The sequence below is a fragment of the Citrus sinensis genome, chromosome 3 (genome assembly GCF_022201045.2).
Source record: "Citrus sinensis cultivar Valencia sweet orange chromosome 3, DVS_A1.0, whole genome shotgun sequence".
Lineage (NCBI taxonomy): Eukaryota > Viridiplantae > Streptophyta > Magnoliopsida > Sapindales > Rutaceae > Citrus > Citrus sinensis.
In genome coordinates, this window is record NC_068558.1 from 19,307,146 (window position 1) to 19,319,301 (window position 12,156).

General features: G+C 33.0%; 1 long non-coding RNA gene across 1 annotated transcript; it reads right to left on the minus strand.

Annotated features, from left to right (window-relative positions):
* Window positions 1-6,557: 6,557 nt before the first annotated feature.
* On the minus strand, window positions 6,558-11,091 carry LOC102609943 (uncharacterized). The gene is made up of 2 exons (XR_008053454.1): window positions 10,211-11,091; window positions 6,558-8,160 (listed from the first exon to the last, which is right to left on the minus strand). It is a non-coding gene; the product is annotated as an uncharacterized LOC102609943 (long non-coding RNA).
* Window positions 11,092-12,156: the final 1,065 nt, after the last annotated feature.

Here is a 12,156-nt window from a genome sequence, read left to right on the forward strand (position 1 = left end):
CGTTATTTGACACTGACATATTACCTCATACACAACTATGACTCATTATCACCAAGACTCTTAAATGTGATTTCTTTTGTCAAGCACTCACAAATTGTTTTTGAGAAGTATCGCAATGGCAGCTACTCCCAATAGATAATTCAAGAACATTTGTGTGCTTTCTGGATTTACCTATGGTAAACATAAAGAGTTCGTTGAGGCAGCCATAGATCTTGGTCGAAGCATAGCAGCAAGAAAATTACACTTGGTGTATGGAGGAGGTAACCGAGGGTTATCAAAAATGATCTCAGAAGCAGCTTTTATCAGAGGAAGTCAAGTGTTAGGCATCATCCCAAGAGTCCTAAAATCATTGGGCAGTTCGTCTGACTCATCAACTGGAGAAGAGTTAGTCGTCTCAGGTATGTAAGAAAGAATAATTGAAATGCTTAATCATGCTGATGCTTTTATTTTCCTTCCAGGAGATCTTGCAACACTAGAGGCACTTATCACACTAGCATCTTGGGCCCATCTGCACATCCACCAGAAACCCATCGGTTTGTTAAATGTCAATAACTTTTATGATGGCTTTATCGCATTTCTTAACCATGCAATAAAAAACTATTTCATTCCCTCTAATGCGAAAAAACTCTTTATTTGTGCTCACACTGCTAATGAGCTACTTGATCTGTTACAAGCTTATAGACCGGAGCCAGACCCCTGGACCTTTGTGTTGGAGCATCCAAATAATGATGGTAACAGTAGCCGCAGTAAGAAGTACAAATTAGATTTAACTCTCCGCTTGTAAATATTTTCTTCTGTGTTGCACCACCCAGGTGATGTCTTCTAAACTCTACTTCTTTCCTTTCAAACATTGAGGACAATGTTTCGTTCTGGTTGGGGGGAAGGAATAGTCGACAATTGTGAAATTTTGGTTAAATTTTTACTAATTTTTTGTTGTAGAAACTAACTATTGCTAACTTTTTGTATTGAAGATGGCTGAATATGGAGGGTAGTGACTTTAGAAACACATCTTCATCGTTTAAAAAAAATTAAAAAACTAAAAAAAATTCAGATATTTTCTTTTTCTTTATTATGTTTTATGTTTATTTTTCTTCTTTTTAATTTCTCCTCTATAAATATACATTTTCCAACTTGTGAGTCGAAGATGGCTGAATATGGAGTGTAGTGCCTCTAGAAACGCATCTTCTTAAAAAGAAAAACCATTTTCGTTTTCTATCATTCTACGTGTAACTTTTTTAATTAGTTTTTATGCATCATTTTCACATTTCTACATGTATATTTTCCTTTCATGTTTAGAACAGGTTGGGGGGTAGAATGTTGTTTAAAAAAAAAAAAATTTGTGTGATTTATTTTAACATTGGATGACATGATTAATTTTAAATTTTAGTATTTGTATTATCTTTGGTCTTAAGTGATGTTACGTTATGTTTGCTACTCTACATGTTGATGTCGGAGACAAATGTGAGTTGTTTGAAGGAATGAACATGTCATAAATAAATACCAAGTGAGTTGTTGAACCTATCATTTTCTTGGAGAGTAACCATTTTACCCATTCTCTATACAGCTTAGCAGTTTATTATTTTATACTTGATCTCTAGATTTCTTTTGAGTTAACCTTTAAAAAAAATGGTAAAATTAAAAAAAAAGAAAAAAGAAAAAAAAATGTGTTGCTACATTGGGAGGCTCATCTAACTAATAGATATGAATGATTATTTAGAGCCATAAAAGACGATGGAAAGGCCATCTTTGATCCGTTTGAGCCTTTCTAGCCATCCCTTTTATTAAATATCCATAGTTATCCCCTTTGAGCCTTAAAAAAAATAAAAAATAAAAAAATCTTTTCTTTGTCAACTTATCATCTTGACCCACTCCGATTTGGAGTATTACCTGATGTCTTATAAGTTCCATCACCTATTTATGTTTGAGAAAAATGTAAATGAACATTTTGTACAGTGAAGTTATGCCTAGTTAAAAAAAAAATTTGTTGTTGCTAAAAAAAAAGAAGAAAAAAAAATTGTTGTTTCAAAATAATAAAAATAACAATAATAGGTGAAATCCACCTTGCAACTCCCAAAAAAAAAAAATCCTCTGCATTTTTCTCAAATATATACTTTGTTTTCCTTATTTCCCTTCTTTGTTAACCATGTCCCTAGCCTACGTTACATCCTAATAAAAGTCCTTCCTGATTTTAGGGAACTATAATTTGAAGTAGAAGCTAGTTATATGGGCTAAAAAGATGTAGTGGTGCATAATAAAAATAAATAAATAAATAAATAAAAAATAAATAAATTGGGTTGACTAGCATTTTTTTTTTACTTGAGATCGTATTATTTCTAAGCTAAGGGCATATTTATTTCATCTTGGTGAGAGCATGTGATATCACTTCTTTATTATTTTCTCTCTCAATTACCATTCATTGGAGTGACTATTTTTATTGGGTTTAATTTATTTGTGAGAGTGTCATTACTTCCAGTGAGATTTTGGGGTTTGACATGTTAATCTTGAAAGTAACTATAAAAAAGTCTACTGGGCTGATTCATGTGAATGGTTAATATGGGTGTGATATTTCTTTAGACTGGAGATAATGATTATACTTTTATTTGATTGCTATCATTCATCTGATTGAATAAATACGAGTGTTTAAAAAAAAATCATTTTAAATTTGAATTTTATTTTCGCTTTATTTACTAGGGACTAGCAATAAGCTGGTTGGGGGGTGTGTTGAGTGTTAGAAAATGCATATTTATAAAGGAGAAAACCGTCATTTTACATTTCAAGTCTTACTAACAACCCTTACTTTTATGTTTTTAACATTCTTGTGATTTAATTACGTGTGTTTTATTTTAATTAAGTAATTTATGTATTTTATGGGCATTATAGTCATTTCACAATAAAGGAGAGATCAGACGACAAAACGGACATCACTTTTGAACTCAGGACGGTCGAAAACCTTAGGAGGAGCATAAAAAGAAAAATGGCACTATTCACATGTACGGTACTATTCACGTATACTGTACTGTATACGTTACTGTTCACAGCACTGTTCACATAGACGGATCAATGACGTGGCATTGACCGATGATGTGGCATTGACTGATGAGGTGTCACGATCCTATTGGACTAAAATTCTTATGTACTGTTGATGGTAACGTGGCAGCATATCAGTGGACGAAAAATCTCGCGTACGGTGCATGCATCACACAGGATTATTTTCAACCAAACTGTGTTACTGTTCATCCGGGTCAAACCGTGTTACTGTTCATCCGCGTGGTCAAACCGTGGACTGTTGACTGATGACGTGGCGCAATCCTGAGCGTCCAAACTGTTTTTAATCCGATGGCCATAATTTACTCCATGTATCTATAAAAAGGGGGCCTCCCCCCCCTAATTTGATATCTCTGAATCCATTTTTGGGATCCATTTTCTGTAATTCCCTCTCCATCTTGTATTTTCTTCGTATTTTAATAAATTCTCATTTTGCCCCTAGTTCAATTATGAGTGGCTAATTTTCTTTCAAGCTTGGGTTGAAGGTGAAGTCTCAACATGTGTCATGGGCTTTATTTGGTAAATTTATTTTCTCTTCCCCTATAGTTTTTGTGGATGTTTTGACTTCTCGTCGACAAATAATACTAATCTTATCTAGTACCACATTGGTTTCACCGGCCCTCTAGTACAAGATTATTATTATTTGGCACGATAAGCCCTTAGCACCATATTGATTAGAGCGTGGTTCATGAGGTGTGGATTCCCCCCTCATGATTTAATTGACATTAATAAGGATTATTTAGCCCATGATGCATGTTGATACGGATCCAGATACCCAAGTACATCATTTCAATAGATTTCGCTTCAATTTATTCTCGCAATTGCAATTCCAATTTTAGAATCTCAATTCCAATTTTATGATAATTTAAATCACTTCCACCATAATTTCAACCACCCATTTACAAAATTAATTCTACATATAATTAAAATCCACCTCCTCGTGGGATCGTCACTCGTCACCATTGATCTATACTACAATAGATTCGTGCGCTTGCGAGTACATTAAAATTTGCACAACACTTAGCACCATAATGAGTGATAATGTGAAGCAGTTTGTCTATATAATCATCAAAGTCATTTAAAGAAGAAGCTTGAAGAGGAAAAGAAGCTTGGGTAGATAAGCTACCAAGTGTTTTATGGGCCTATAAAATTATTTAGAATATTGTCATAGGAGAAACACCTTTCCCTCTTGCCTTCGAGGTAGACCCAATTATCCTCATTGAAATTGGACTCTCTCTTGATGTGCTTATAATTTATATATTATTTTAATATTTCTCTAACTTAATTTTATGTTAAATTATATTTTATTATATTAAATTTTATCTTAATTTTTATATTTTTTCATTGTAGGGTTATATTGGGAAAAAAGTTTAAAAAATAAATAATCAAAGAATAATGGGAAGAGTTGAAGATCAAGTAGGAAGCATTAAGGAAAATAATAGTTAAAGTTTTATTTTCATAATTAATTTGGTGGCAAGCTTGGCATATATTGTGACTAATTAATGAAGCAAATATTTTGGCATGGCTTTAAATGGCAATCATGTGCACAACTTTAGAAGGGAATTAGATTTAAAGGAGGCGGCCAACATAATTAGTTTATATAAGGCCCACCAATTGAAACCAAGATGAGAATAGACAAGAGCAGAAGTTGAGAGAAAGAGAAATTAGAAAAGAAAAAAATAAAAGCAGCAGGAGCAATTTTGAGGTGGAAGAAGGAGCTGAGATTAATTCTTGAGTGTTCCCAATTGAATCTTGCTTGAGTGTTCCCAATTAAATTTATGAACTCTCTTAATATTCCTATGAACTAATTTATTTTGCTAGGGCTATGATGTAGCATAACTATAAAAACTTAGTTCCATAAATCTATGCTGTTTTTTGTTTATTATTCTATGATTGAGTGTTATTATTGTGCCTAATGCTTTTAAATATCTTACCAATATTTGAATGATTTGAGAATACATAATTAGACCAAGAAGATATTTATATGTTTTTGCTCTATGTAATGGATGCCATGAATTGAACAAAAGATAAAAACGTGCCAACGTGATTCATACAGTTTTTCTAAGGATTTCCTTAGAGTTTAATGAATTTTTACATATTTAAATTCACATAGAGATATAATGGGTTAATATGTGAAGGTATTTTTGATATTACTCGAGAGAAAATATTGAATAGATTAGGGAAATTCACTGTCAACATGAGTAATAATCTTTAATAGCATAGATGGAGTATTAAATTGGATTGATTATGATGAAATCTTATGTTCTAGTATCTTAATTTCTTGGTGATTTCTATTACTGCTTGCATTTATATTTAATTTTTAGATATTTTAGTTTATCTAATTTTTAATCAAAATTCACTTATTCACTATTCAAATAAATTAGGGTTAGAATAATTTCTGTAGCTAATAGGATATATAATTTCTATAGGATGATACTCTATTTGATATTATATTACTTGTGTTAACTAGTACACTTACTAATTTATGCAGCACTTCTCAAAGGATAGCTTATTTCGATAAAGAGGAGAATATCTTATTTGTTATTGCTAACTTACATTTATCTACAAAGAAAGAGCAAGGATGGACCTTAAAGCGGCTCTATATCGACACAATGCTTCTTTTTATTCAATAAAAAGGTTTGCCTACGAGCTTTCAAGAAAAGCTATTAGTGCTTAGAAAGGATAACTCAAAACACTAAAGTAGCCTCAAAAGGAATTTTTGGAACCAACTAGGAAGATTCTTATCAAATGGATAAAGTAGCTGGTTTATGTGCTTACAAGCCACTACACATGGATGGGACTATAGTCAAGCACCTATGGAATATAGCTATACTGAAGAAATATTATCAGTATACTTATCTATTCATTACTCCTTTTATCTGTTATTTTCTTTAAACATGTGTTTGTACTATTGTGTATAGGCCTTGTGGGTGCCGTACCAGTTCCTCCCAATGGTTAGTTGTTCTTTTCAATTGTTAAAAGTCATTATGACAAACCAAAAGTGTTCTCATTTCACTTAGGTTAACTCTTGCTATATCAGGTAATGACATGAGCTCTCATTGCTAAACGGAAAATTATCTATGAAGCATTCTGTTTTCATTTATGAACGTAGCTATTTTTAATCTTCTTCTGATATGAATGAATGGTTGAATGCCAAATGCGAATGTTACTTGATTGATTGAGTTTAGCTCTTTGCTTGATGATTTCTTTATTATCTCATAGTTAATTTCTCTCGAATATTCTCGACTGACGATTCACTAAAGTTTGATGCTTTAAAATTCATATTCTAAGTTAGTAAAGTTGTTAAGAGATTAACATTATCAAGAGACTTAAGCAAGTAGATCTTTTAGAACACCTGACTTGAACCAATCAAGAGTTTAGTTTTAAAATAGAACTAAAGTGTATTTACTCTGAGACAATGAACAAAAACAATGGAAAATGTAGTATTTTAGACAAAATCTTAAAATATCGCAACTTTCTAGTGGGAGTAAAGGCCATTAAAGACTCAAATATGAAATCAAATCATCGAGAACCTACAAAATGTTCATTTTTAGAATTGAATTACTTACACACACTTCACCCAAATTGATCACAAACCATTCTGCTAAAAGAACAAAGCAGGTAGCCACTATGATGGATAGCTAAAAGTACATATACTAGTTAGCTTTTGAGCGGGCTAATCAAGCAAAAAGAACAAAAGAAAAATAATGAAAACAAGGCAATAGGACTTATAAATTCACACCTAAATGAGGGAAACAAACGATACATGCTGTAAGAATTCACGAATGCTCCCTTATATACGACAAAACGAGTTAAGGAAACCTTTAAAATAGCTTAGCTACTCTGGCATGCAGAGCATCTTCTAAAATAACATATTTCGCTATTTACCTTATACATTGAATTGTCACTTATTTACATCACCCAAAAAGATGAATATTGCACTGTGAGATATCACCTCCTAAAGTTGAGCTCCCATATTGTTTATCAAATTGATTGAGTACATATTGACTAAATGGATTGAGAATTTCTCTTTATGAGAACATATTTGTTGGTTATCTGAAAGCACATTTGTGAACATGCATGTACGATAAAGACCCTAGAAATGCATTCAAAGCGCCATGAGGAAAGTTGAGCTCTCTCAAGTGTTTATGGAATGGGTAGAGAACTCTTCCCCATTATTAGCTATTCTTTATTTGATAGATAAGTGCAAATGTGATGAGATAGATGCAAGTCTCCATGGGTATACAGAAGACTTGCATACAATTTGGCTCAACTACCTTAGAAAGACAACTCCAAAAGTTTTCAAAACTTGAAAAACGATAAACACTACTAACAAAATAGCCAAACACTACTACTTACACAAACAATTTATTCTAAATTGAATTTTAGGCAAAAGTCCTTAGTTAGCCTGCAAAGTTCAGATATTAAAATAAACAAAAAATAGCATAACCAAACTAATACCAAATAAAGCCCTGTGCAAAGGATCGTTCAAAAAACTTAAAAGTAAAGCAATATGAAAGTTGTGGATACTATCAGAAAGCATTAATATCGACATAAATTGTAAAGAAATAAAGTGAAGCAGAGGGTCAATTCCTTCATCAGCATGGCAAGTTGACTTTTAGAGAGTGGGAGGATCAGCTCCCCAGTTGGATTAGGAACGTTATAAGAACTTCTATGAGTGCCTTTATTATTATTATTATTATTATTATTATTATTATTATTATTATTATTATTATTATATTTTGTCTTCTTCTCTAATTAGAGTTAAGATATTCTTCTTCACCGTAAACGACTCAAAATAAGAAGCTTCAAAGCTAAGGTTTGCCTTCCAAATCTCAATCATGACATAATTCATAGCTATCTGAACTTATTAATCACTGTGCTTCTAAGCCCCTAGAGAAATCCTAATCTCTAAGCTAAGTATAACTCTTTTTTTGTTGTCAACTTCTCCCTTTGGGATTCCATCTTAGAGGTTATCTTCTCTAAAAGCTTCCTAGATGCTAACACTTCTTTCTAGTTGAGCTACTTACTCCCTATATTTAGTGTGTGTTGAGAGAGCAACAGAGGACTTCCTGGCCAAGTCATAATTCTTGGTCAACGTAAAGTAAAAGGTAGCTGAAAAAAAAAAAAAAGAGGTTAGCTCTCTATATTAAGATAAAGAAGGTTATGCTTAACAAAACCAAACCATTAAAGAAAACTTAGATCTTGACAGTATATAATGGCTGAGGTGATGCCATCTAGCAAAGTCTATTTGTTCATCACGATGATAGAGTTAGAAATAATATGATCACATGCAAACTGAAAAAACCTTTAAATATGAGAAAACCTACTGCTTGAAGCAAGATTTGGATCTATGGTTTCTTAGGTGCTCGTGTAGGAGAAGGTTTCAGGATATTTTTTTTCTTTTTAGAGGGCGATGAAGGAGTCTTAGAAGATCCCTTAAAGTCGTTCACTGGAAAACATTAGGATTTATCATCCTGTTTAAGGGTGAGGGGATAGCCCCTTTGCTAAGAAAAGTGATAGCTGGTTTGTTCTCAGCTGAGTTAGACATAAGATTAGCAAAAACATACTTGTCCAGAGCCTTTTGCTTACTTTCACTAGAGCCAAAAGGAGGTTCCTTGACTACAAAGTATGGAGACAACTATTAACAATCAACTAAAAAGAAAGAGAGAGATAGAGTAAGAGTGAAAAGATAAAATAAATAGAAGATTGAGAAGGATAGTTAAAGCATCCATCAAAGATTTGGCGTGCTTATCAGACAAATGACGATCCTTAATAAGTCTAGAATTAAATAGCCTCTCCTCACTCAGTACATTTTTTTTTTCAAGATCAGCAAGTCTTGCTTTGCATGACTACAAAATCTTGCATATCCTCCATTGGATTGTCTTTTTTACTCTATATAACAATGATAAGTGCATAAGGGTAGCGCAAATCAGTTTTTAAGTTTAAAAGATAACTAAAGCAACAAGGAAATGGCTGAGTTAGGACACCTACTTCTAGAGTTAAAACCAGTCCTGACAGAACTCACTTTACCTTTATGCTCTATAGTAGAGCCCTAACCATCTTCTATTATGAACCACTCATACCTGAAACATTTCTTCAAAGTAAGAATAAGAGGAACTAGATTGTTATCCACTGCCCAGGGAGAGAGATATACTGAGTTGAGAGAGATATACTGAGTTAGAAGAATGCATTCTTGAGTTGATAGAGTCCCTTAGTGTTATCTAAGGCAAACTCTTGCTCAAATAGCTCCCTTCAATACACAAAACACTCTATAATATTCCTCCAAGTAGAAAAGGTAAATTGTATCAGAGCGGCATCAAAGTAAACAAGTAGCTTCATAATAAATGGCTGAAGAGATAATTTTAGGCCAAAATGAAATTGGTTAGTATAAAAGAAGAGTCTAGAGGCCTTTCGTGTACCTTGACCCTAACCAAAGAGGGAATATAATACTTTCTTACAACAAAGTCTAAATCTTTTTAGCTATGCTCTAAAGAAAGTATCTGATGATAGGGAGTTTTCAATTGAGTCAAGAGAGAAACTTAAGTTTCAAAAAATGGCAAGACCGTTTCCTTTGAAGTTACGACCATCCCTGGGAGGTTTACACTTCTTTGTAGGTTTCTTAAAAGGTAAACTCTTTTGTTAGTCAGGAGCCATGGCATTCTCTCTTTTTTCTCGAAAGTCATCATTTGAATTACTTCTGGATTCTGTTTATTTCTCTTTCTCCCTCACAGACTTTTGGGATTTACCTTCATCATTATCATCACTCAGTGCGGGGAGATAATTATGCCTAGGGGCAAATTAAAAATCGAGAATATTCACTATTGTCCCCATCTGTCTCATCAATATCCTCCAAAGACAAGATAATTGATCTTTCTCTTCATAACTATCACAAGCCAACCGAGTTGCACTCTCGACACAACGCCCAACATAAACAAAAAAAATGAAAGCAACAGAACATAGTTTTCGTAAACTAAAAACCAACAAGGCCAATCAAAAAGATGAGGGAAAAAAAGAGAAAAGTATCTGATTTGACTAAGATTTTAGCAAATTTAAAGAATGGGGAAAAAAGTGAAGAATCAAGCAATAAATTGCCTATTAAAAAAGTTGTGATAATGTAAAAGAAAGAAAAGGGAAAAAAAATAAGAGAAAGAGAGGGTCAAACCTCACTATGAAGCACTAATAAGAGAAGCTGTAATGCCAAGATGATGAATGATGAACCCTTACACCAAATAAGTTTCGTCATAACGTACAGTTGTGAAACAAAGTAAACCCTATAACAAGAAAAGAATAAGAGGAAGAACAACTCACTAGAGAGTAGCTTTAAAGAAACCAAAACAAGTCAAATGCCAAATATTAAAGAAACAAAGGCTTCAAGCTTGAGGGAAGACAGAGCAAAGCTGGAAATAAGATAAAGAAAAGAAAAAAAAACTCAATTTTGTGTAAGGAAAATCGTACAACAAGAGGGATAACCATGTGTAAGGGGGAGTTCATCCTTTGCTCAAATGGGTTTCAATCTAACGATAATGAGTAGTCAAAAAGGGTTAGGAGATTATGAAGTAGTAGGAAAAAAATTAAGCCATTGATAGAATCCAAGGGCCAAAGATTATCCGCTTGTCAGCAACTAAAGTAAGGACAGCTAGAGGCAGCAATATATGCAGTTGAGGAAAACAATGAGGATATGCCACGTGGGTTATTCATCAAGCATTAAAAACCCACTAACTTACTTCCTGATTTAAATGAAAGAGCCATGTTGCTAAGTTGGGAAAGTGGGGAAATTTTCAGTGATAACCCCAGAGTTTATCAAATTTGATATGGCCGCCACCGTAAAATATCAACAAGCCCCTCCATCTTATTTCATATCCAAAACTAAAGAAAGCTCTTCCACGTGTCAACACTCAACAATTTCTCCTTGATGTTTCTTGTGCTTTAAACCTTTCAACTTAAAGAAACTAAAGAGATTTTGTTTGGGGGGAAATTTGGATACTAACATGGACTAATGACTTTACAAGTAACTAAAGAAATTCACTCAAATTCGAGTTAGGTCATTTGACTAAATTGCAGGATCGCTCACAAAGATTAAAAGATAAGCTCTCTAGAGAAAGTAAATATGTTCAAACACCAAGGATATTATCATAACCGAAATTTGGTAGTTAAATCAACGAGTCATCATGAGAAAAAAATAAAAATATCTTCTTTTTTGTCTAAAATTGAGGAACCGATGAGAATAGAGATTCTTTAAGCAAATCAAAGAGAGAGCTACATCAACCTTTTTTGTTGTCCCTTAAAAGTAGTAAAACCACAGAGCTGAAAGCCTACCACGTGGCTAATTATAGAGGTGAAAAGAAGGCTGAAGCTTTTCTTACCTCCAAGCTCACAAATGTCACAATCAAAGGACAAAAATACCAAAACAACCTCACCTAAAAGAGGTCAGCCAAAAAGTATATGCCAAGTGTCTAAATAGACCAAAATGTCCCTTGGGCACACTCCAATATAAACTCAAGGGTTATTCAAAACGGTAACATTTTTCTTATTTAAAATATGAACCCATCTTCTTATAAAACAAAAGGGAGTTAACACTATTGCCAAAGCTTCAAGGTTCCTTGGACCTTAAGGCCACCACATTATTTACCTAAAATCTTAATTGAGCATTAGAATGTGGTCACGCGTAATTGTCAGCTCCATCTTTAACCTCAGTTTGCTCAGTCTTGGAGATTAACAAAGCTTTAAAGTTGGTCTTTTCATCTTCACTTTTGTCTTATTTTCATCCCCTTCTCAAACACCCCATTTCTCTCGGTCATCGAGAGCACACCTCAAACTTAGTAAGGCAACTTCACACTTTTTAGACAAATTTTATTTGTTTTAATTAGATCCACCAAAATTTGGTTAAAATAGTAAGTTACATATAATGCACTTTAGCAATTGCCTAATAAATATATAGAAATTAGTTAAAAAAATAAATAATTATAGAGTCATTGAAATTTATACATATTAATGTGATAGGATGTGATTGGTTGATAAAAAATTAAAAAAAATAATGTGGGTTCTCCTATATTTTTATTTCAATCAAATGATGATATGCCAAATTATTTGTACACAAAATTGTTTGTG